We start from the raw sequence: 26,106 nt of genomic DNA on the forward strand, positions 1-26,106 counted from the left end.
AGAAAAAAAAAAAAAAAAAAAAAAAAAAAAAAAAGATATGCAAAACTCATTAGGATCAGTTTGAGGCAAGATGAAGAAAGCCCACTACAGTTTCTCTCTTCTGCTGCACCTGGCTGGAATTGTGTGGAGCAGTTTTCCTAGGACTCTGAAAAATAAATGGCGACAAGCCGAGTAGGCAAAGTGGAGCCACTTCTCTGGTGTCACCCAGCTTGTACACGTATTCAGCCTAAAACCCAGAGTATACATTACTGTCACCAGAAAGAGCTTCAGGAAAAGAACCAGAGTTCTGACCCAAAGATCAGGAAAGAGGGCTCAAGAGACTGAGACAGTGAAGGAAGTCTGGTCTTTTGCTTTTCTGTCTCTGTCCCAGCCACTAGGCAATTCTGCTGCATTGTACAGATAGAGCCTGTGTATTTGCCTAAAACCAAGGTGAGAGAATCCTCTCTACCAAAAAACACAGTCCCAACAGAATGAGGTGAAGAGCCATTACTGGTTTCTTTTCTCTGTCCTCAGCAAACATGAAACATTATAAAGTCAAAGAAAGTCAGGCCCAGACATCACCTGAAAACTAAAGACAAAGGAAAAACCCTTGAAAGCAGCCAGAGGACAAAAGACTCATAACACATAGGAGAAGAAAAGTATCTATGTCTTTGTCATTAGAAACCATGGACATCACCAGAAACAAGGAAAAAAAAAACTTTACAAAATTTCTATAAGGAAAACAAAAAAAAAAGAAAATCAACTGAGAATTCTAAATCCAGCAAAAGTGTCCCTTCGAAATGAAGGTGAAATAAAAGCATCGTGAGGTGAGGGGAAACTTAAGAAGATACGTTGCCATCAGAGCTGCTGTAAGAGGAACATTCCCCAGGGAAAGCCAGGGACCTCAGGAATGTGGGAGGAGCACAAGAGACAATTCACGTCTGGGGAAGTTTGATCCGGATCTCCTGTTCATCTCACCACACACGTGTGGTGGATTAAGTCAAACGCCAGAACACGGACTGTTGGGATTTGCAATGTACAGTGGTGTGATGTAGACAATAAATAAAACATAAAAAGGGGCAGGTCAGATGGATGCATTGTCCATACACTCTCAGTGACACCAGTAACTATCTCAAATGACAGAATAAAATACTTCAAAATCAAATAACTCAGATGATAGAGACAAGGAGAAGAAATAAACAGAATGCAAGTAATAAATATGAGACAAACAAATCCAAACATATCATCACATAAACATTACATGTATGTATCTAATCACTCCCTAGGGAAGCCTATTATCCCTGTTGAGAACGTATATGATAGAATAATTGATATCTAATATTCCACAACTCTAAATCTGCGTAGACCATAGGATAAGACCTTTAAAATTGCCTATGTTATATTAAAACACGAACGAAAACTGCCAATGGAATTATCTACTGTTAAATTATCCTGTGCAGCCTTTGGGAGAAAAATGGGTTAAGTCTGAGGATTTAGGAACAGCCTCCCCTAAGACACATCGGCAGCTGGCCAGAGCCTCAGCCCCACTCGATAAATATCATTACAGCCTAGAAATATATTTATGTCCAAGTTACTGGTGTGTGCACTCTGCATTTGAAGATTTATGAGATTATAGAAATGTTTCTAACCATGAAGAATGACTAGAAATGAAATCTTTTTCTGCTAGTCAAACCACACAGATTGAAATGTTCCAATTTCTCTGGACAGGCAGCCCATCTCTCATGATCTTGCGAGGGTGTCAGGAACCGCCCCACCTGTCTCATCCTTATTCCCAGTAGTGAGCCAACACATTGAGCCGGAGAGACCAGCTTCATCCTGTTTGAACAGCGGAGAGAGGAGCCCCATTCCAAATGTCTCTTCTGGAGCCAAGAAAGTGTACATTTTCTCAGTCCTTAAATCACACCCTGAAGCTAAAACAAGACCCATGAGGCTTCGGAATACACCAGCCTTTCAATTAAAAAAAAAAAAAAACCTTAAACATGGTCAGCCAAAACTTGATAAATTATCAGAGTATCACTTCTCTTTCCCGTCAGCTAATATTTCTCCCTTGAACAACTTCTCATGTTTTCTTCTTCCATTCTGGTCACAATGAGTTATTTCACATGGCTTCTTCCTCCCTCCAATGTGACCTCATTGATAAGCAGTGCGGTCACAAAGGACATGCTGATGTCAGGAGGGTTGACATCAGAGAGCTTTCCAACAGAGTGTGTCCTCTCCCAGAGTGTGTCCTCTCTGCACTCTCAGTGCAGCTTCCACACCGAGGAATTTATTCTGTTACTTGGTCGTGATCTCTGGGCTTGACTATTTAATCAAACTCCTAACTAAACAGTTGATATAAAGTATAATGCCAAGCTTTATTTCAGTCACTCACCCATTCATTTTTGTAGTACTGGTGATGGAAGCCAGAGTCTCACATAGGTTAGACAAGCACTCAACCACTGAGCTATTATCTTCACCTCTTGCTTAATTCAGAACAGAGTGTTGCTAAATTGCATAAACTGGCCTCAAACTCATAATCCTCTCTCTTCAGCCTCCTGAGGATCTGGCATTACAGGTGTGTCCCACTGTGCCTGGTTCTGTTTTGTTTTGTTTTTAATTTACTCTAAAGGAAACTCCCAGTCTAGTGATTGAAAACCAGATGCCTGTCATTCGTATCACACCTACACCAATAGCAAGGGATCTATGGAAACAACATCATGATCAGATTTAATAGATCAGAATGTAATCCTCAAAAAAGGAGAGGTGGGGTGGAACGTGATGAACCGGAAGGAGAAGGACAGGTAGCTGGCCTTTGTCCCAGCTTTCCCCCTCAGGACCAAGAGCAGACAGTGTTAATCAATCACTGCACACTGTGGATGTAGAGCTTGATGCAGCCTCCGCATCTACCCTCCGTGGCACTCTAGGCAGCCCCAGACAATCAATCAGTGTAATCAGATAAAACGAAATCTTATCTGGTCTGCAGGGATGATATGGCCTAAGACAGGGATCTCCTGTCATAAAACAACCCTCGACTAGTTAGCAGAATTTATATTAATAGGTTTCTTATCCCTCTCTCACTAGTGAACCCAGGCAATTATTGCCAAACTCTTCTCCTTTTCTCCCAGTGGAACGCATCTAACAGATAAAGTTTAAGAGTGAAAGCAATGCTAAACTTTGGGAGAAGCACTCTAGAGATGGCAGCTTAGCATCTGTACTTATAGAATTTTCCATAGAGATGTAATGAAGACCCAAAGTTGTGTATCACTGGCTATCCAAGGAAAGTCACCACACACACCATGAAATTCACTTACCTTGCCTCTACCATTACAGACCAACCTAACAACTGAGATGCATGTATTCGATGCTTTCTGCATCTGAGGATGATGGAATAACACTGAACTAACATTTGCCCGGCCCTCTCCCTTTAAATGTACATAGCCAGGTGACTTGATTTGGAGCCATAAAGACATGAGAAGCTCTAAGGCAGTGTGTGGTTGACCTCTTCTCTTTCCCTCTGCCACAGTGGCTTGCATTATTCTTTATGCCAAGTGCAGGATCAGATCTGAGAGCTGAATGGTGTAGAATAAGAGACCCCCAAATACCCAAGACAGAGTGAAAGAAAAGTAAACTTCTGTTCCTTGCAGCCACCAAGATTATGAGTTGCTTGTTGCTTCAGCACAACCTCATCTATTCTGATCCATCTTGCAAGGGGAAGCCTCAATTAGAGAAATGCACATTGCTCTTAGTCTCATCAAGGCTCAGTATTGGTAAGCTTTAAACATATAAGCAGAGAAAAACTAACTCTTCATATTGTAGGATTTTTAGATGAGCTGTCCAAAGAACCAAGGGAAGGTTCCAACATGAGAGAAAGGAGTAGGGGAAACAAAGGAGAAATGCCCATGGGAGCAGTTCTTCAGGCCTGGTGCAAACTTGTGCTGATCCCTGACATCTAAAGTCCCTAGACCATGGGGCAGAGAACAAGCCACTCTGTCCCAGAGTCAGAGGCACTGAGCCCCAGTGAGAGTGTTGGGCCCAGGGCCACCACTGAAAACATGATGGCAACGGGAATGATTCAACATTACCAACTCTTGCTTTCCAGGCAGACACTTAACATTCTTATTGTTTAGCTATCTCTTCCACCATAGGAGAAAAAGTTAAACAACTGATTTAAACAGGACTTTGTACTAGAATAATGGTATTTTCCCCAATCTGGCTTTTGCAATATATAGTACTGATAGGCTATGAAATATTTTTTTACCACTACGATTACAAATTTTAAGAGGTGCCATCCAAAAGCTATAAACTGAAAATCCAACTTCTAAAAGCTCACACAATGTCAAATAAAAGTTTCAATATAATAGAAAACATACGTTTTGGGGGACAAAGTAGGCTGTTGGTATTTTTAATAGTACTAGTATTGGTTAATCGCCAATCAGAAGCTATTTTCTTACTGCCTCTTATTTTCTTCTCAGGGAGAGAGGTTGGAAGAAGAGTTGAAAATGTTGTGTCAACTCACATAAAAATACATCCAAATTACATGTTCGGGTAAGGATTTTATAAAATTATAAGTTCCTAGGAATATATTTTGTAACTGTATGTAGCACTTAAAAGATCTACACAATTTTAATAGAACATTCAAAGGAGCAATACAGTTATTGGACAGAGCTTAACAGGGGTTCTCTCTCTTTCAGATCAGATACTTCATATTTTTGTGAATGGTGTAGATTAATTCCACCCATTTATTTCATTAAGAAATTGAGAAGTACTTTTAAAAAATAGTTGCCAGGTTCTGTTCTGGACCTTGAAGCCACTTGTGTAGCTAAAACAAACAATACCCATGGACTCAGAGAGCTTATGGTCCAGTGGGACAGTGAACCATACACAAACATGTACTATTAATGACTTTATTATGCTCTGTGTAAGTTCTGTCGACAGGACAGAGAGCGACAGACAGAGGTCTATGTGGACAAAAATGTCAAGAAAAGTGTCTCTGAGGTTGTATTTAGAAAGCATTGTAAATGAAGTGAGGAAGAGTATCCCAGGTAAAGGGTTAGTGCAAAACCCTTAGTGAGGTAGAAACAAACTTGGAAAATTTCATAAATAGATGTTGGACGAGGCAGGGTCTGAGAGGTAACAACAGGAAAAGACGGCAGGGACGATAGCACTGGAGACAGACGTGTCAAAGACAGAGAAGCCAGAGTAGTAGATACTCATTTAAGAGACTCATATCCTTTGATTACTAGTAAGTCAATTTTGAATCTTTCTTACCTACTAATATAAAGCTCTAAATTGTGCTTACAGTGCTATGTTAGTCTCTCAAATTTGTGATAATGTTTGTACAATTTCATTCTAAATGTTTTTTTTTAAATACCATGGTTACTTTTTAAATGAAGTATGCACTGTTTGAGTAAACTATTAAAATTATCAAACATTCCCTTATCCCCTTCTATTCATGCTTTATTGTTTTCTTTGTTTGTTCTTTGCCTCACTCAAACGAGAGTGAAGAACATGTGGTATTTAAGCTTGTGTGTCTGGTATGTTTTGCTCAACGTTATATTTTAGAAGTGCATCCGTTTTCCTACAAATGTCTCAAAATTGTCCTTCTTTACAGCCAAGTAGTATTCCATTATGTTCAGGTCCCACATTCTCTTTATCCAATCCTCTGCTGACAAGCTGCTTCTGGGACTTAGCCTTTACAAACTGTGCTGCTATAAACATGGGTGTTCATGTGTCTTGTACCAGGGAAGGGGTCCAAGGGAACAAGGGCAAGGGATGAAGAGGAGAGGAAGGGGAAATCAGTGGAATAAATGCATGCCCTGTACAGGAACCTAACAACCTCAAAGAAGGTAACATTGTATGCCCTCCCATGAACTAAGATGAATAATATCAACAAGAATGAAAATCAGGACAGGGGAATTAGAGAAGGGAGGGAAGGGGAGAAGAAGCTGCAGTTTGTACATGTACCCACTCCCCGAGATGACTGCAAGCTGCATGTACTGCAAACTAATAAAAAAAACCAATACAATAAGTTTTTAAATTACTAAATATATGGTCTCTTTGGGGTTTTTAATTGTTGACATTCAAGTTTCTTACACTGTAGACAAAGAATGTATTGTGTATTATATTGACTATAGGTTGAGCTTTTTTTTTTTTTTTTGGTTTTTTGAGACAGGGTCTCACTATGTAGTTGAGACTGACCTGGAACTCACTGTGTAGCCCAAGCTGGTCTCGAACTCAGTGATCCTCCTGCCTCAGCCTCCCAAGTGCTGGGATTACAGACGTGTGCCACCTCGCCCGGCTTATATGTTGAGCTTTACTATAAAACCTAGTATAGAATTCACTTTTGCAAATGTTCAGTATGTACTTGGGAGAAAAAAACGGAGTATTTGCTAATTTCTGAAACAGGGATCCGTAGGTACTCACTCGATCCATGGCATCGTTCACATCTTCTGCACTCTGTTGTGTATCTGTCTGCTTGATCTGGAAATATTTACAAAAGATGTGATTCAAATTCCCGCTATAGTTTTATATATGCCTATTTCTCTTTGTAATTCTCAAGTTTTGGTGTGTGTTTGGGTGTGTGTGATTTTCTTTTTATGTGCACTCAAGGTTAAGTTTTCAGTATCTTTACTTGTTAACTATTTCCTTACATTAGGATTCTATGTAAGTCACAATTATATATTTTATCTTATAGTTTATTCTGCCTCACACTAATATTTCAGTTTTACCATTTTATATTTATATTTAACATTCAGCTTTCTATGCTACTCTACATTAAAAATATCTCCCCTCCTGTAAATAATCATAGCTTTTCCCCCAGTTTAAGAATCACTGTCTTTTAATGTGTGAATGAAGTCAATTCATTTGACTCATTGTGATTATTGATATATTTGGATTTAATTCTATCCTCTTTATTTTTAGATCAGTTTTAATGTTAATCGAAGTCCTGTGATAGTGGAAGTTTGGATTAAGCATCCATGTATGGCATATACACACTGTGCTCCCTTGTAGGACCTAGGCTTTCCTTTTGAACACAGCCTCATTTTGAGACACTGGGGTCAGGACTTCTGCATACTGGGATGGAGGGCAGATGATTCAGCCCACAACCTGTACACTCCAGTTCAATGGCCAGGTTGCCAGAGTAGAGATTCTGACTGGCCTTTCACATCGCTCTCTGTGCCTCATTCAAGACCGAGTGCCAGTACCATCCTTTCTGTAAAGTTTGCGAAGGTCCAGTCCCCCAGACAGAAGCCAGGGCCCCTAACTCAAGGTACTCTGTGTATACTTCCCTGATCATGCAAGAGAATCATCAGGTACATGTGATCCTGATACGGAACGATGTGATGATGGAGCACCCAGCACAAAAACTCTTTTGTGTCATCATTATTATTAATCACATCTTTAAAATAAAGCAACAAAATCACAGAAGGTTAAATAACACACCCAAGAGCACAAAACTGGGACATAATCTTGTCAGGACAAACACAATGAGTCCTCAGCCCAGAACTCACATTCTAACAGTTCTACGGACCTTTTTAGTATCAGGGATCAAACTCAGGACCTTGTGCTTGTGAGGCTGGCAGCAGCACCACTGAGTTAAATCCCTGGCCCGATAGTTCCTTTAACAGATACTAAGACTGAGTTTATGTCTAACAGTGCCCTGAGGGATGCGATGCATGGTGTGTTCTCAGAGAACTCCCACTCTAGAGGACAGGCTGCAGCTGGGTGGAAGGCCTGATTTCATGTGGGGTATAATATCAACAAAGAGGAGGGTCCTGAAAGAGAAGAATATGGCTCTGGGAAAGCAAATGACATAGAACTGGAATAGCATATTCTAGTCCTGCTCAAATGCATGAACACCAAGAAAAAGGACTAGTATTAAGCAGATGTGGTTGCGACTGCAGAGGGATTATTCCACGCACAGAGGAGAGCACATCCAAGGTCCTGTGGTGGGTCAGGTCAGGGCAAGTCAAGTCAAGCGATGATAAAGACTGTCAGTGCGTCTAGGATGCAGTGTCAGAGCAAGATGATAAAGCTAGAGAATCAGGTAGGGACAGAAAATGTTGGGCCTCTCTAAGGATTCCCAATACAAGGCTTTTATTGGGTTCAACCCAGTAGCAGATAACAATTTTTCCCTCATAAGGCTGCAGTGAGTGTTTTATGGAAAAACAAGGTAAAATGTCTGAGTCGTGGTTAGCACGCAGACATTAGATTTTCCCTCGGCTTTCTCAACTGTATTTATTTTAAGGAACGTCTAGTCGACAGTCTCATCCACTGGGGTTTTAGTCCTCCTTTAAATTCACTTGCACATAGATGTAGGACATTAGTATCTCACTGTGCAGCACACACTTTCAGCCTTTAATTTGCAGGGAAATTGCTAGATCCAGTAATGTTGTTCCGCATAGAAACCACAACTGTAAAATCAAGTAAACCCTACAAAAGTGGCTAGACTAGAGCATCTGCCAGATGCCACCACTACCAATTAGGAGCCACAGTAATTTGAGACTTCTCCTAAGAAAGAATAAGAAGTCCTTCTTCCAAAGAGTGCCACTAAAACTCTCCATTTGTAGAGAGAGCACAGGGTAGCAACATTTGACATTTTTCCCAAAATATCATTTGGTACAACTGAGCCCTGAGTGCTTATATGGAAAGGAACAGTTACATCTTCAACTTCAGGTGTGTGTATTCTCTAGCTATTCCCAAGCTTCATGAAAGAGAACCCTAGTTTCTCTTGTTTACCATGTAGAAAATTGAGATCATTCGAATTCACTACTATAAGGAGATATTTTGGGTCGAGAACAGAGCTATAATGTGCAGCCCGGACTCTGTGCCTAAGATTTACTCTTCTTGTAGCCTTCCTGGTACTATCACTTCACTGAATGTGCGTGCTGGAGCAGAAGAAATTTCTCATCTTTATGTATATCTATTTATGAACAAAAGACTTTTCTCTTTATACCTGATCACATAATCAAAATGTTGGTAGAATGGCCACATCCATCTCTGCCAAACACGACACCGTTTGTAACTAAACATTTTTTAACATCAAGATGAAGAATATTTTGGTTGTAGATCATCTATATTGCTGAGAATAACCTATGTACTGACAGCCTGTAGCTCCATATACCTTTGACAAAGGAAATTCCTAGTTCTTTGTCTCTCTTTAATTCTTAATATCCAGGAATTCGTTCCTATGCATGCAGCAGCAGGAGGCTCATTTCCTTACAAATCCGTCATTCTCCAAAAACCAGCTTTCTTAAAACATGACCACAATTTGTGCCATAAAAAAGTCATGAAAAGAAGAGGGTATGCATATTTCTAACACCCATTAGCTGCTTTCCCTTGTCACATTTTCCAAAATCCATACATTGCTTTAATAACCACAATTACATCTTCATAACATTTCTTTATTTTGTAATACTGTATTTTTGAATGTGTTTTGTATCTCTTTCTCTCCCTCTCCCTCCTGACATACAAATAGCTTTATTTTACTGAGGTGGCAAAAGAATAATTATGATAAGACAGAAGGTGCTGTGCTTACCTCCCCTAATGAATTGTAAGTCTCTCCACAAAGGTCCAAGCTGCCTCCAAATTATCTTTCACACAGCTGTGATTTTGCACACACACACACCCCCTCAGGTACTCTGCCTTAAATTGCTTACGATAGACACTTTCCAACTGTACTGGCTACACAGCACCTCACCTTTCTCTTGCATTTGGAAAATTCTACCTGCATTCCATGGCAGAGGCTAAAAGTGTCAGATACTTGCTCTACCAGACTCCCTTGCTGCTATGGCATGAATACATGACCCAACTCTGTCAGGCAGATGCACCCACAAGGGAGTATGAAACAGGACACCAGGATGCCAAGAAGAAGGAGTAGCTCTGGTAGCTAAGAGGATTTGGGAAAGTTCAAGTTCTCAGGCCACAATGGCAGGGAAAAAGGGCAAGGTATTTAGGACTGAACCTTTTTTCAACAGTCCAACTCTACAATTAGACTTTGATCTTTGTTTCTGCCTGTGTAAATCTGAGTTCTTTAAACAATGCCCCTTTAATTAAAATTTATTTCTGTTTAAATGAGCCCAAATCAGTGCCTGAAACTTCCAGTTAAAAATTCACTTTCTTTATCTGAAGAACCTGCTCAAAGCTCTCAGCACCTGGTCAATGAGTGAAAATGGGAAACAAGCACCTGATTATTGTTGATCTAAGTCCTGCTTAAAATCAGGAAAAATTGAGTTTTTTAAAGCACCCATCTCTGATTTGGGAACATATGGAGATATCCAAGAATGCTGTTCTTTCTCACACAGTATAGATTATCTTTCCTGTGAATGGCCTGTCAATCTGAAAACAATACTTGTACAAAACTTTATCAGTGATGAGATGGTGAAAATGTTTATGAAAAACTGTTTTCTACTTTTAAAAGATTGAAATTCATAGCTTAAAAAAGATTTGGGGTTTTTTTTAGGTGAATATTTTGGACCATACATAGTCTTTTTCACACTTTTTAAAGTAAAGGTCACCTTATGTTTTTAGAGCAGAAATAGTATGCACAATCCCATCTTTCATTTTGTCATGGATTCAGGACCAAGGAAATTCTGCATAAGTCTTCTCTCAAGCAGTGATGGCTATGTCTTTTCCTGAAGAGGGAAAGTGCTGCATCCTCCAGGGCTGTTCTTCTTTCCCGCCCTCTATGTTCATCACTGCTTGTCCACCTGAGAATCCTGTCTTCACCATGCAAAGGATAGAAACACATGAAATGTGCTCTAAACAAACTCCAGAATGCGCCTTATCATACTGTCACCAAGATGTGAGGACACAGCACTGAGCAATGATGTGTAAACAGATTCAGAACTGGGCCGTTGTCTCCAGCTGTGGTTGTGTTCCCATGCCAAGCTGCATTCAAGTGCATACTTTTTACCAACAACATCAACAACAGACCTTAAATTATGTAGCTGTGGGTGTAGACGGAGTGTTCCAACCTTGGCTCTCAATCAGAACACAAATTGTGCCGAGACACAAAGAAAGCTCTATGTTGCTGGAAATGTTTATCTAGAGAAATCTAAAAATAGGGAACTATCTTCCAGTGGATTCCCAAGAAAACTCTGAGATAACATTTTGCTATAAGTGAGTTTCAGGCAAAATTAGTCTGCTAAACTGACAAAAGAAAAATCTTACCTAGAGCCCAGTAGGATCAATTGAACTTAATTTTGTTAATTTCAAACAAAGGGTAGCTGGAGTTCAAAATCCTAATCATTGGCTTTTTATGAAAGAATACAAAATGGATTGGTTATGTCTGCCATGCAAGTGAGCAGTAGTGATGTGAGAGCCACAGACTCACAGCCCCTGTTGCCTGATGTCACTAAGTCAGCTAAGCATCACCTGCTTTCCATGACTCAGTGTTGAATTCTCCATCCTTGGAAACTCCAAAGTTTTTTCCTCTCCTTCCCCTTATGACATTTACATTCCACTGTCTATCTTTACACGCATCTGCTTTCTCTTTCCAAGCTGATAATTCCCCATGAGAGGAGACTACATTATTACATTCTTCTCAGATCTTAATACTTACAATCTCATACCCCTCCTTTTATTTATTCAGCAGCAAGTATTGAACACTAAAATGTCTAAAATGTTGGTGTCCCACTGATCCAATTCACATCTTGAAACCTGATTTCCTGATGTGATAATATTAAAAGGTAGGGAAGTGATTAAGTCATGAGGACCCAACCTTCACAAGTAGAATTAATGTCCCTTTTAAAGGGCTCCAGGTGCAACCACTGTGGAAATCGATATGGAGATACCTCAAAGAGCTTGGACTGGAGGTTCCATTTGACCCAGCCATCCCTCTGCTGGGTATCTTTCCAAAAGAACTGAAAGAATCATATCATAGTGATGTATGTGCACCCAGGTTTATAGCGGCACAGTTTGTAATAGGTGAAACTGGGAAACAGCCCATTTGCCCATCAGTTGGAAACTGGATAAAGAAGATGTGGTTTTCTATAAAATAGAATATTACTCAGCCATAAAGAATGGGAAAATAGATCCATTCATAGGAAAATGGATACATATTGAAGATATACTCCTAAGTGGAATAAATAAGTCACACATGTGTAAATACTGAATAGTTTCTCTACTGTGAATAAACTGTAATAATGCATAAGATCCTAATAAGATTACTGACATTGTGAAATGGGAAGAAAGGGGCTAAAGGTGTAGGGAAGGTTGGATGGGTAGGGGAAGGGTAATAAGGGAAAGAAAAAATGTGAGATAAGGAAAAGATGTAAATAAAGTGTTTATAGATGGGGAGGGGAGGAGGGGGTGAAGGGAGGGCAGGGACAAGGGGAAAAAATGAGAACCAAGACCTGTTACGTAGAGGTTCAAGATCCCAACAATGAATGTAACTGTACTGTAACCCTAAAATGTACCAATAAACTCAATTAAAGCTGGAAAAAATAAAAGGGGCTCCAGGCAGCTGCCATGTGGGGAAACAGAAGGCACAGTCTATGAGGAACAGGCCCTCAGTAAATATTGAAACTGCCAGTGCCTTGAGCAATAAATTTCTTTTATTTATAAATTGACCAGTCTAAGGTATTTTGTTGCAGCAGCTCAGAGTAAGACAAGCCCTATTGGTTGAAACTGGCTAAGGTCTGATTTAAGGTACAAACAAGACCCAGTCCTTTCCTTCAATAAGCTTATGGCCTGGTAGACTATTGAATAAATAAAGCAAAAACTTGTATTCTGTACCCCAGAAGTATGATCTGCGCCATCCTTTAGTTTAGAGGAGTTTAGTATTTATGTCTTAGGAAACAGATTTCCACATACATCATATTCCAACATCATCCCAGGTAGACAGGAAGGACAAGAAACTGAGGTCACTGCAATCAAAGAGGTTAAAAGACTTGCCCATAGCTTTACAAATGAATAAACTGACAGATACATTGAGAAACACTTTTTAAAAGTAACCATGAAGCAAATGCAGAAATCTTTCTTGGTAGTGCTGTGAAACTGAAGTCTGGTCTCTAGAGTAATTCACCTTAAAACACAGGACACGAACCTCCATGTCTACAGGAGGCTGGATAATGGTCCCCACAAACATGTCCACATCCTGATTTCCAGAATCTGTGCATGGAATGAAGGTTACAGGTGGGGTCAAAGTTGCCAATCACCTGACCTTCTCATAAGGATTGTAGGGCAGAGCTACCGAGTGGGCCCAGTGTAGGCCCTAACACTCTTAAACAAAGAAGAGGGCAGGAGAGAATGAAAGAGTGAGAAGAGCTGAGCGAGGCACTGCTGGCTTTGAAGATGGCGGAGGGGTCCCTGCCAAGGAATATGGGCAGCCCCTACAAGCTGGAAAGGCAAGAAAATGGATTCCCGCCTAGAGTCTCCAAGGGCATGCAGCTCTGCCAACACCTTGATTCTATCTGTAAGATTCATCTCGGGCTTCCGATTTCCAGAATTGTGAAATAACCAATGTGTTTTTGTTTTAATCCACTGTTTGTAGTAATTTATTACAACAGCAATCAATAGGAATGTAATAGAGGGCAAATTAGTTTCAAACTATTCTTTTTTACAGTGTATGTGTGTATTAAGTAAGAGACTACATATTCAGGGTCTTCCACATGGCAAAGTAAACATCAATGTTAGCTACCTTTTTACATTCCCTTGAAAATACCACACACCAGGAATCATTTTCTTCCTCCTCCTCCTCCTCTTCCTCCTCTTCTTCCTCTTCCTCCTCTTCCTTCTCCTCTTTCTTCTGCCTCTCCTTTTAATCACTATTTAAGCAATTTCTGACCTATCCTCTTCCTTTACATGACAACACTGAGTCACACACACACACACACACACACACACACACATCTACAAACTTCCTTCTTCAATAAAAGTAGGTCTATATCCTAATTACACATGAGAATCACCTAGGGAGAATATTTTTAAAATACAGATGTCCAGGCCCTACCTACCTCAGGCCAGTGGAGCTATTCTCAGAGAGGAAGTCTCCAGGCCTTCTTTGGTAAAGAAGGAAAATCTCAAGTGTGACAGGGATTGGGAACACACATAGGAAAGCTGCAGGAGCCCTTGTCCTAACGAGGTGGGGTCACTTCAGTGAGTGAGGGCAGAGCCCAATCCCCTTGTTCTTACACTTGTGCCCACCATGCCCAAGACGACTTCTAGCTCCTTCTGCTAAGCACACTGCTTTTTCTACGTGCTTTTGAGTTGCAGAAAGCTCTTATCAACCAAAATAGACTCAGAATTTCAATAGATTAAAAAAATATAAAAAATGGGATCTTGGGGCCTAGGATCCTTCTAAAGACAGCTTTCTACCTCTCAGCTGGACCTGAAGCACCAGAATTAGAAGCTATTCTTTGTTGTGTGAACCACGGAGTTGAGATGGTCTTGAACAGTCGTCTAGGTAAGCATGCCCCAAACTGTTTGTCACCAACCACCACATCTTCAAGGCATTAGCAGATGTCATGTGAAAAAAATAATGATAATGGGAGGGGGTTTCTATAGTCAAAACCTTAGCTAAACACCACCTACCCTCTCCCACTCCCGGACATCAAGATTGTGAGATACCCTGCTGTTAAAATCAAAAAATGTTTAACCTAACTTTTACTCAAATAAATGCTTCAACTAACACTTCCTACAGTCGTTTGAACAAAGAACCTTTTTTTTTTTTTTTTTTTTTTTTTTTTTTTTTTTTTTTTTTTTTTTTTTTTTTTTTTTTTTTTTTTGCAAGGAGCATCTGTCATCCACAGAACCCAATTTGGAGAATTCCAATTCCTTCATGTGAAAGATGAAAAACTGGGGGCTCACAATATGAAGGGGTTTGCCTAAGTGGACCAAAATACAGTCTGCCACCGTCTCCTGTCATCCCTGGGCACCAGAGTCCTTCTGCCCTGGACTGTCTCTAGTAAGGTGGCAGCTTCGCACATCTAAGTCCCTGTTTCTGGTCACTGTCTGAGAACTTCCTAGTACTGCTCTGAGTGCAGGACCATGGTGGGAGCTGGTGCTTTGTTTTCTGCACACTCTAGCGTTGGGTTCTCAGAGGGTCTCCAATCGTAGTGAGCCCCAGTCGCCCATGGCAAAACTCTGCCCTGGACAGTTCTTCCTAGCTTTTCTCTCCTCTCTTGCCTAACCTTCTCTTACCTGAGCTATCCCAGATCAACTTCCCAACAAACTGCCCTCATCTTAGCCCCTATTTTGGGAGAAAACCCAAATGAATAACAAAGCAAGTTAGGAACACTGACCTAGATTTAAGGCCCAGTTCAGACACTACACAGATGATTTCACTTTTATAAATGAAATCGGATTCCAAACTCAGGATTCCAAGTTTTAAGTAGACAAAAACATTTTCTCCTGAGACTAGCAGCTGAATTCTACTGTCAAAATCTAAAGAGTGTTCGACCTTTCCTTTTACTCTGACCATTCAAAAATAAAAAATAAGGATGTGTTAGAATCAAAACATTTTGCCTTATCTCCAGAAAATAAGCAGGGCTTTTCCACCTGTGTGCCTTTTCATGAAAGGTCACTGTTGACTAATACGTCATGTTACTAGAATTTTCTCTCAGAGCTAAGAAAGATACAAATGCTTAAAGTTGATCTCAGGAATTTCTGGACAGGCAGCACATCTGAGGTGATGCCTGAGGCCAACTCTTTTTCAGAAACAGTGAATAAATTTGCTCAAGAAATTAGCTGTCGATAGCAAGGATATGAAAACACATCCAGAACTTTAAGTTTGGCTGAAAATCTCAAACTGTTTCCCAGATATTTGGGGCTTAGTGAAATCTAACACATTTTTTTTTCTCAGAAACTTTTTCCTGTCTTTAATTTCCAAACTCTGAAGTTCTAAGGAAACTTTATATATGTAGTTTTCAACATTACTTCATGCCAAGCAGATAAGCATTTTCAGATTACTTTTAACAAATACATTTTCAAGAAAATATACTTGATTTTGGTGAATGCAACTCACCTCACCCCTTTTGAACTGTGCACACTTACGTATGATAAAACTGAAGTTTGTACGTATGACCTTACGTATGAGGGCACTAAGGTTCAAAATCGCAGAAAGATGCCTCTGCTTTGACAGGGGAGGGATCCTGGTAGGATTTTGGGCAATCTGGCTTTAACAGAACTAAGAGAAAGCGAGAACTCCTACCGAGGCAGAAAAAAACACTGCCCCTTTGCTTTACCTCCAAGGAAACTGATGATACCTAAGGGCAATTGGCTAGCAGTCAAACCAGCATTACAAATAGAAGAGTAAGCTGTTCAAACCCATCTGCTCAGGGCTGAGCATCTTAAGAACTGGCTGAATGCATGGCTGTGTGCTAGAAAACACAACCACACCTAACTGTTATCAAAAGTCACAGCTGCCCGGAAATCCATTCCCAGATGTGTTCCTCACATGCCCCGTAAGAGCATTACCTGTCATTCCTTCCCAAATAATTTCTTGATCCTCAGCTTTGGTTGAGTTCATTGCCAGAAACTTTCTCTTTGCTATGAAACCAGATCTAGTTCTAAAGGCAGGGAGTCCATCTGAAGATACAGTGCCCCACTGTCCTCAGCTCCCCACCAGGGGCTCCTGCTCGTAGGTGACAGCAGCTCTGCTCAACAGTCCCACCTCTGGTACATTCAGTCAAGCTGCCTCTGTAGCTGTTGTACCCACTTCCTGTAACAGCCACCGCCATTCAGGTCGAAGTACTCCCAAAGATTGCATTGGAGCCTTCTGGATTAGGGTTCCCGAGGCAAACAGAAGCCATAGGATATCGAGTGATGTGTAGAAAGAGATTGGTTAGGAAGGATGGGTTCCCATCTTCATGGTAGCTGAAAAGCGCAGAGGTGACATATAATTCTTAAGTCAAACCCAAAGGCTCAAAACCCAGAAGTACAAAATATGCATTTGCTGATCCAACTAGAAGAGATGCACCAACCACAGGATGCCAAGCAAATGAAGTGGTTTTATTTTCCCTAGCTTGTGAGAATAATGAGGAAAGGACAGGCACTGCAAGACAATACAATGGTATTATGGGTCCAGAAAAAGAAAACAAAAACAAAAAACGAGACACAAAGACAGAAGAAATAACGATGAAAACAGTGGCCAGAGTTACCATCTACCGAGGTGCTTGGCATTCGTTATCTTGAGTTTCGCAATCCACATACTAAGTCAGTGCTCTCATTTCCACCTCACCGATGAATACAATGAGGTTCACAGGTAATTCATTTCTTTCCCAGTCGCACACTGAATATGTGAAAAGTTAGGGGTCCAAGCCCAGATTCCCTTCCAGAGGCTTAGTTCATTCCACTCAGCCATCCTAGTTTCCTAGCAATGGATTAGTCACATTGTAGCTAGGGAGCTTATATGCAGCTTCTCAAGGAAAAATAAAAAAAGGAAAGAGAGAGAAAAGAAAACCCACTCAGTTTCTCTGACTAAAAGGCTTGGCTGACAGCAGGAGACATGCCGGGGAACTCGGTCGATGATAGCTTCTTGGACTGAGACCCTATCATTCTCCTAAGTCTGTGACTCCCAACCGGGGACTTGGACTTACTGCAAGGAATCCACAGATCCATGTGCACACCAAGTCTTGTCTGCAGAGGAAACGCATCATGGACGTAGCAAGACACTTCTGTGATTGATCATATACCAGTTGATTCTAAATTGTGGTGCAATTCACAGTAGGTATTTATCACTGTACATTTCTCAACCCGGGAATATCAGAAGTATAACTAGAATCATGTGGGATGGATGTTTTTGTCATTAAAAAGGGATTTTCAGTCCTACAATCCAGAGATTCCGTTCCTAGATATTTACTCCAAGGAAATGCACCCATGTGTTCACCAACAAAGAACATTACATAGGAACAGTCATAGCAGCGCGTCTGCGATTTCCCCAAAGTGGAAATGACCCAAATACCAACAAAAATGGACAGGAACACTACGCGCTTGCACAGCCATACAGAGGAGTGGTAATACGGCCACAAACGCCCACAGTTCACAACAACACACAGCGGTGGGACGGATCTCACAAATATGATGGAACGGAGAACACAAGCCAGACACATAAATAGCATCCTCTGTATAATTCCACTTCTGTAACATGCAAAAACAAGTAGGGGGCCGGGGATTTAGCTCAGTGGTTCTACTGCTTGCTTCACAAGTACAAGGACACAAGTTCAATCCCAGACACACGCACACACACACACAAAAAAAGCAGAACTAATCTATGCTATGAGTAGTCATGAGAAAAAGTTACCTTGGGAACGGAGGAGGAGTCATGGGGCGGAAGGGTGGGGCTTTTGGTTTTTGTTGTTGTTGTTGTTGTTTTGAGACAGGGTCTCACTATGTAGTTCAGACTGACCTGGAACTCACTATGTAGCCTAGGCTGGTCTCGAACTCACAGCGATCCTCCTGCCTCAGCCTCCCTAGTGCTGGGATTACAGGTGTGCACCACCATGTCTGGCTGGGGGAGGGGGCCTTTTGTGGAAGTGTATAAAGTTCAAGTTCTTGACCTGAATGTTGGTTATGTGGGTATTTTTTGTAAACTCTGTTTACAAAATTTTGTGAGCTGTTTGTGTCTCTTTGAATTGCTCTTGTGTTTTATTTAGTTAGTTTAGTTTAGTTTAGTTTAGTTTAGTTTATTGACACATTTTAGGTATACAGGACAGTTACATTCATCACTGGGATCTTGCACCTTTACATGATGTATCTTGGTTCTTATTTTTCCCCATTCCCCACCCCTCCCTGTTTACAAAGATACTGTTTCCATGTTTTTCCTTTTCTCATATTTTTCCTTTTGCCTTCTTACCTCTCTCCTAGGATCTCTTATTTTAGTAAGGCATTTTAAATGGAAGATCACCTGGCCACACTGGGCACCTCCTCTTGGCCAAACACTTTGCATCCAGTTTTGTTCAAGCCATCTGTCCAATTTCAAATCACCGCTCTCCCAGCTCTACCTCTCAGAATTATTTAAATCCCAAAGGTGCCACCTCCCAGGAATCTTTCTCCTTCTCTATCCAAGTCCCCGGAAAGCATTGCCTTGACAGCAACTCTGAGGTCCTCGGAATTTCACACCCAGCCTGGCAGAGGATAGGTCAGTCCATAAAGGCTTTCTGTCATTGTGACAATATTCACATCTTAACCTTGTACTGTACTGATGTGTGCTCCTCTTCATTTCTACCCTCAAGAAGCCCACAGTCTTGGGAGAAATATTTCCACTCACTTTCTTATGCCCACCACTCTCAATCCATTCACACACACAGCAGGTACTCAGGTGGTATTTTGGACTACAGACAAACGTCACCTATAAAAAGAACTTGTAGTGAGAGATACACCTGCAAGATCCCAACAGTTCTATTTCATGCTTTTATAAGAGAAAATAAAAGAAGCCTGCAAAATGAAGAAGGAACATCATCCTTCCTTCCCAATAAGTGGCATTTTATTGGGTTTTTACTAGACTAAAACCCCTCATGGGGTCTAATTATCTACACTGGCAAAAATGTGAGTTGTTTGGTCAGAAAACTGAAGGCAGCTGAGACATTTGGACAGTAGTGAGGAAGAGGCTGAGTTCAGTTCCAAATCCTTTGGCTCACCCTTGGCATCCGCTTTCATATATGAGCAAAAGGCATCCAACATGCAGATCAACAAAAGTGACATGCAGTGAAAAATGACAGAAGGGTCTTCTCATGTACTCTGGCTCTGTCTCTCCGCAAGAACAATGACATTTCCAAGTAGCCCCTGAGTTATCCACAACCTATAGTTCTCCTTCTCCCTTCCCTTTTTCTTTCCCTTTTTTTCAATAATTTGTACATATAAATCAGGACAAATTCACTATGAAATGATTTTTTTAGGAAAATCGCTAGGGCAAAATGAGTGTTGGAGTGCTAAGATTCTTGAATTAATAATACTGCTGCCACTCGTGATTTTAACTTGCTCTTTTCTGCTGGCAGAAGCCAAGACATTAGGAGAGATTTTCCAGCATTACAGTCAAACTGTGCATTTTTAGATTTGTGGGCAGGCTGAGTGATCTCCAGCCAGAGTCTCAGCCCTCAGCCCTACATTCCAATGTCATTCTCTTACAACGGCATCATGGCTGGCCTCCCCCGAGTCATCACTTTGGAGAAAATGAAGCACATTTTCAGAATTTAATTTAGGGAGAACCCAGGCAATCTAAGGCCAACTAACAATGCAGCTGGTGAACTCAGCAGAAGGAAGAGCTGATACTAGCAAGAGGCATTTGCAGTACCTCCCATCCTAAAGACCCTCAAGGGCACCGTCTACACCTAGCTCCGGAATTTCATGGAGGGTAGAGAAACCTAAAATGCTTCAGGCAGCCTAAAATGCCCACATCTTTTCCTGCTCACAAGGAAAGAGCACTCACGTTAAAATGTGTATGCCAGGACTAATCTACTCGCATCCAGGTATCAACATGAATTTCATTTCTCATGGGAGCCAGGCCTACACGCAGTTAGACCCCTAACTCAGGCACCTAACATTCTCCTTTCCTGGCCCTTGTCACGATTGCCATTTGCTGATAACCTGCGGAATCATACAGGCGGTGTCTGCCTCTCCACAGAAGCACAAAGTCCTAGCATCAGAGACCTAGGACACAGTACTCAATAAACACCTGTCATTAACACCACCCAGTTGACTACAGTGACGGTTAGAACCCCGCACTCCAAGAACCCTGTTTCAGAGGCTGGAAACCAGGGAATAAATAAGTGTTTTTCATGTACAGTAGGTAGTGAATCCATGATCCAATTTCATCTCTCTCTTTCTCCCAGCTCTAAATTCCCTCCCTTCCCTAATTTACGGCATCACCCTCCAAGTCATTTAGTCTCAAAACATAAGAAACATCACAAACTCGACCTTCCTACCGCTGACCGATTGATTCTCACTCTGGAAACTTCCTTCAGCCGCCACTTCTCTCTCCCCCAGGCCACCTTCTTTGAAACCTTGCTGTCCCTTCTGCAAGTGACATTGGCCTCTGACATTTGCTACTTCTTTTAACTGGGTCTTTTCATTTCTAGCCATTCTAGGTAATTCTTGGTTGTCTCTGATCAATCCTTATGAAAAAACAGTGCTCGTAGACTCCTCACGCTGTGGGAATAAAGCGGGAATTCCACAACGTGGAGTACGAAGTGGTTCCCAGCTTCCTTCCTGCACTGCCCTTCAGCATTCAGCCCCAACACCACTTTCTACAGAAGTCTTTCGGCGTCATTTTCCACCTGAAGATGCCACCAAGTTCTTCCACCACATTTCTTAGAACTTTGCAAGTGTTTAATTTTACAAATTACAGAGTATCTGCAAAATTGTTCCTATTAGTCTTCCAGCCAGAATCTAGATCATGCTGGTCTTTATTTACTCGAAAATGCCTAACACTATGTCTGGCACGTAACAGTTTTACAAAAACATTTCTTGAATTTAATCAAGTTCCTTCTTTCAAACATTCTGTGTTGTTTACCAACCACGGCCCCACCCCAGGGATAATGAGGCAGAATCATCTTGTGGCCCCAAGCATGTGATTTTAACCCTTCTGTGCATTAGTTCCTTCCAAAATGAGCTCTGCTTAGTTAAAAGAAAGCATCGATCAAGTAAGATAATGCATAGAAAACACTTCATGCATGATCTGGCATGTCCTGTTTGCTCACTAAACATTATCCTTGTGTTTTAGTCACTGTTATCGTTATTATTTTGGCACTGGGGATTGAACTTAGGGCTTCTCATTGAGCTATGTCCCTGGTCCTTTTTTCATTTTTATTTTGAGAAAGAGTCTCACTAAGTTGCTAAGTTGTCCAGGCTAGGCTGAAACTTAGGATCCTCCTAAGTCTCTTCTAAGCTTGGAATTACAGACAGGTACCGCCATTTCTAGCTTTCTATTTTCATTGTTATCATCTTCACCATCATTACGAGGCAATATGTTGCAGTGAAGGACAGCTGTAATCACTAGAAGATTCTTCCCAATTCTGAGTTACAATATACCTCCCTGTTACTCCTATTTATTGATTTTAGCGGGGGATGGGGGTGGATAAGAATGCAGTATCCTCAAAGCAGCCTCAGGTAACATTTTTTAAAACCCTGATTCTTGACCCCTGGCCTAGTGTGCAAAGGAAAGCTAAGGTCAACTAGGGATAGAGAGCCAAGTTCCATTAACTCCACGGGCTTCTGAATAGAGATAAGGATCTATAAATTGGTGTTCATTTTCTACCTTAGAAGATCTGCTCTGGGAGTCTAAAATACTGCTTAAATTTCCCTTATTTCCTCTAGCTGTAAAATTTGGGTAAGCAAGGAAAATTCTGCAAAATGACCTCACCATTGGCAGTCATCTGCCCTTGGCCAAATTAACTTGCAATTACTGTGAGAGTGTCAGAAGTTTCCAAATTAGCTTAGCCCCTGCCTAGTGCTGAGCAGGCTCCTTGGGGTGAGTCGTGTTCATTACTTGAGTCTTGTGTAAGATGGTCCAGCCGCCACTAAAGCAGTGTGTGCCTCTCTGTCCTCATTTCCCCCTGCACCTGACCTGCTCCTGCTATTAACCATGACTTTAGGATGTGTTTCTAGTTTTGCAGGTTCCTGCGCCCTCTTCTACCACACTCTTCTTCCTTTAAGTAAATTGCCTTCAGCTGATGGGAGTTTCATTGGTTAACTAGACCAGACTCTTTCCACTTTCTTCAATGTGCTGTACAGCTGATTTATTGTGCTCAAATCAAGCTGTAGAGGATCTTCCACATCCACACCCAGGTACCTGCGCCAGTGATATTTTAAGCTTCATTTTTTTCTTTGAATGAGTGAGGACTGAACCCAGGGCCTTCACAATGAGCTACATTCCCATGCATTCAGTCAGTCTTTCAGAGATAGAGTCTTACTAAGTTCTTAAGATGCCTAGGCTGGATTCAAACTTGCAATCCTCTTTCCTCAGCCTTCCAGAGTACAGGCGTGGGTCATCATGCCCAGCTGTCAGTTATTTTTTCAGAAATCTGAAACCATTTCTAGAGAGGTCAAGAAGAATAACTCTGGGGTAGTTGCAAGGACCTGTTTTCATGTACTTTATTACAAGGCACAACTTTCTCCAACCCGAATGCCGAACAAGAGACCGACTATGTAGCTTACAAAATTCACAGAGTATTTACTATAATGCCACTGCACAGCAGCAGGAACCTTCCTGCCTCTGCCTCTACTTTTCTCCTCTTGGTCTCTTTGTTACCAGATGTTCAGGATGGTTTTTCTCAAATGCATTTCAGAGTATCTCACTTAAGAATCTTCAACAGCATCAAAGATATTCAGAAGGAAAACATGTACCTCAACGTGCTGTCGGTACTGGCGCTCACATCTCTCTACCCTCTCACCCCATCCTGGCCTTGGTTCACCCCACACAAGCAAACAGAACTCCTCGCAGTTTTCCAAATGCCTCAAGTCTTTCCCGGCAAAGGGCTCACAGTTTTTCCCTCATTGTTCCCTCTACCTCCATTACTCTTCCCTAAGTTCTAAATGTCTGTATCAGTCTCCTTTCTTGCCTTCATTATAAATTTAACTTCCTGGGAAACCTAAAGTAGAATCCCCTTCTTTACCCTGCAAATCTGCTTTTTAAATAATATAACTACTTTCTTCATAACCAACCTAACTCGACACCAACCTTCTTGGAATTATTGCCCGATATGATGATGATAGCACCAATTTCAAATAAATGAAGAGGCTGGTAAGAAGGTCGTCCTGAGACCTAGAATTGCCACATGGCTCAATGAGGGGAGGAAAAGTAACCACATAGGATCAACCTCTGGTTATTCAGCTCATATCAGTCATGTGTAGAGGAGCCCTGCATAAAAGCCACAGAGCCATCCCCAGGCAGTAGGAAGAAGGGGAAGATTCCCAACTCTGTAGCAGGACCTTGTTAACTTCCTAAGAAGGAAATCCAGCTAGGGTAGACCTTCTCACTGCCCATGAAAGGCCAGGTGAATGTGACTTCAGGGACAGATTGCTCCTTTATATCCCAGTTTTCTGCTAAGACTAGCCCACTTCCTACTCCCCACACCCTGTAAGAGCAGTAACATTAAGCAGGAGAGGAATTTCTCTTTGATCATTGTCTACTGCTGTGCTCCTCAAAAGAGAGAAACTTGATACAGAAAATCTTCTGAACAGTGAAGGAACAGTGGCTGCTGAGCTTACCAAAATGATGTGTCCAGACTTCACAAGACCAAGAAATTGGAAAAATGGAAGTAACAATGCAATAATAAAAATAATAGCAAATTTAGTAAGCCCCAACATTTTCTGAAAGCTTGGTTATTCTTGCCAGAAGTGGTTACAAGCCTTTTGCATGTTTTATTTCATCAAAATCCCATAGCAATCATTTGAAGACGTTATTATCTGTCCATTTTACAGGTGAAGAAACTGAGGCACAAAGATTTACAGAACTCGTCCAGTGTTGATCAGGCAGTAAGAAGCGCATTAGGGTTTGGATCTAGCAGCTCCAACTTCAACCCCTTTGTTCTCAACCACTTACCATCCCGTCGCGTGCCAGAAAGATGTGAGTATAAATACATTACAAAAAATGGTCACAACACCTAAGTTCTCAGAGCCTCACAGGAGAAAGTGTTTTCAGAAGTGATTGTGCGAGCCCTCTGCCACTTTGGTGAAATCATGAGCAACCAAAAAGCACAGCTGGAACACTCAACCCTGTGTGGTTCACTTCACAAAAGGTTCTGGGGACTCTTGGAACACTTTGTTTCTCTTCCGGCAGGCGCATCTTTTGTACCTTACCCTTGTTTGTCTGCACGGTTTCAGAATACCTCCTCCCTGTCATCATTACAGTCAGTTGTCATTCTTCATTTCTGTTATAATCGCGTCACCTGCCTCTTAGCCATTACCTGTTGGACCTGGGTTTGACTGGCAACTTTGCCTCTTACTGCACAGAAGTCTTGAACACAATCATTAGCTTTATCTCAGACCAGGTACCTGCATCCTGAATGAGACTGTAATAACTTTCTCGCCATGTTCTTTGAAGATCTATTTCACATCAAGTGCTTCAAAAATGATAGTCATGCTACAAAATAAAGAGCTTGGCCTTGAAGACTTTCTATGTGCATGACTCCTAGTAACCTCTCCAAGTTTATCCCAGGCAAATGGCCTTCAACAAGTATTCCTACCCCTCAGTTTATCTTCTCCCCTCCAGGCCAGCAGTCTTCCTTTTGTGACACCTGAGCTTTCCACATCAGATTCATTCGAAGTGCTTTTAATAGTCACATTCCACGGTCCCATAATTGCCTTTGTTAATCAGAACCTTTGGGGTTGGATCTTGGCGATCTCCATTTTTAATAGGGTCCCCCAACTCCAGCAACGCATGGATGGCTGGGTCTCAGGCATTCGCCTTTGAAAACCTTCTCTCCACATGAGATTCCTTCTACTTCTCCTATCTGCCACCCAAATCTCACAAAAAAAGCCTCAGTCTGACTTACATCCTTCCTCCTTCATAAAACCGTTCCGGATTCCTCCCCCCAGAAATAGTCTGTCCCTGCTTGGAATTATCACGGTGTTTGTTTATACATCTGATGATTCTTCCTAATGTTTCCAAGACTCTCGAGGTGAGAGCCGGTATCCTGACATCTTCAAAGAGATCTAACATGGGGCTTTGTAGAGGGTGGGTGGTCGGGGAAACAGAATCAAACGGACATCATGGCACCCGATCCCGCTTTGATAAACCCTGTATATTATTCTCTTTGTCTCTTCCCCTTCTGCTTCCTGCTGCCATCATCGCCCAGAAGAACCCCTTCATGCCTCAGCCCAAGTCGGGGAATGAGTGCAAACGCTTCTCTTCAGCCCACTCAAGACTTGCTGCAATGCTAGGTAGTTTCTCTTTTTCTTTAAGGGCAAGGAAAAGAGGAAATCAATACAGCAAGTGGAAACAAAATCAAAGGCCGCGCTTCCCTGGTACAGATTCCTGTTTAGCCCTAAGGGCTAAAATCTTTTCTCTAGCATTGAGGCTGACTTTTGGCTCCATAAATGCCGCAGGTAGTGGCTGTGGTCCCAGCTGCCAACAGAAATGAACCACTCATTCAATATGCCCCCGTCCTACAGTGTCCCCCACTTCTTATTCCCATCCACTCAAGAGTGAGCTAGTTTTCCTCTCTCTCCTCTCTCTCTCTCTCTCTC

General features: G+C 41.6%; 2 long non-coding RNA genes across 9 annotated transcripts in view; one reads left to right on the forward strand and one right to left on the reverse strand.

Annotated features, from left to right (window-relative positions):
- LOC117283931 overlaps positions 1-26,106 on the reverse strand; it is a 106,212-nt gene that overhangs the window by 18,428 nt on the left and 61,678 nt on the right. The gene's annotated exons all lie outside the window — the stretch shown is intronic.
- Positions 1-26,106, forward strand: part of LOC104852034 — a 32,675-nt gene that overhangs the window by 899 nt on the left and 5,670 nt on the right. For 4 of the 8 annotated variants that reach the window (XR_777386.1, XR_777385.3, XR_777381.1 and 1 more), the window contains exons 2-4: positions 4,452-4,524; positions 14,306-14,386; positions 24,340-24,484. This is a non-coding gene — a long non-coding RNA (uncharacterized LOC104852034). Of the gene's footprint in view, positions 1-4,451; positions 4,525-14,305; positions 14,387-22,524; positions 22,705-24,339; positions 24,485-25,715; positions 25,780-25,822; positions 26,087-26,106 lie in introns of those variants that run through there. The other 4 variants (XR_777387.1, XR_777384.1, XR_777383.1 and 1 more) reach the window with 4 other exon arrangements.

The sequence above is a fragment of the Fukomys damarensis genome, unplaced genomic scaffold (genome assembly GCF_012274545.1).
Source record: "Fukomys damarensis isolate Sample0158 unplaced genomic scaffold, DMR_v1.0_HiC HiC_scaffold_32, whole genome shotgun sequence".
NCBI lineage: Eukaryota > Metazoa > Chordata > Mammalia > Rodentia > Bathyergidae > Fukomys > Fukomys damarensis.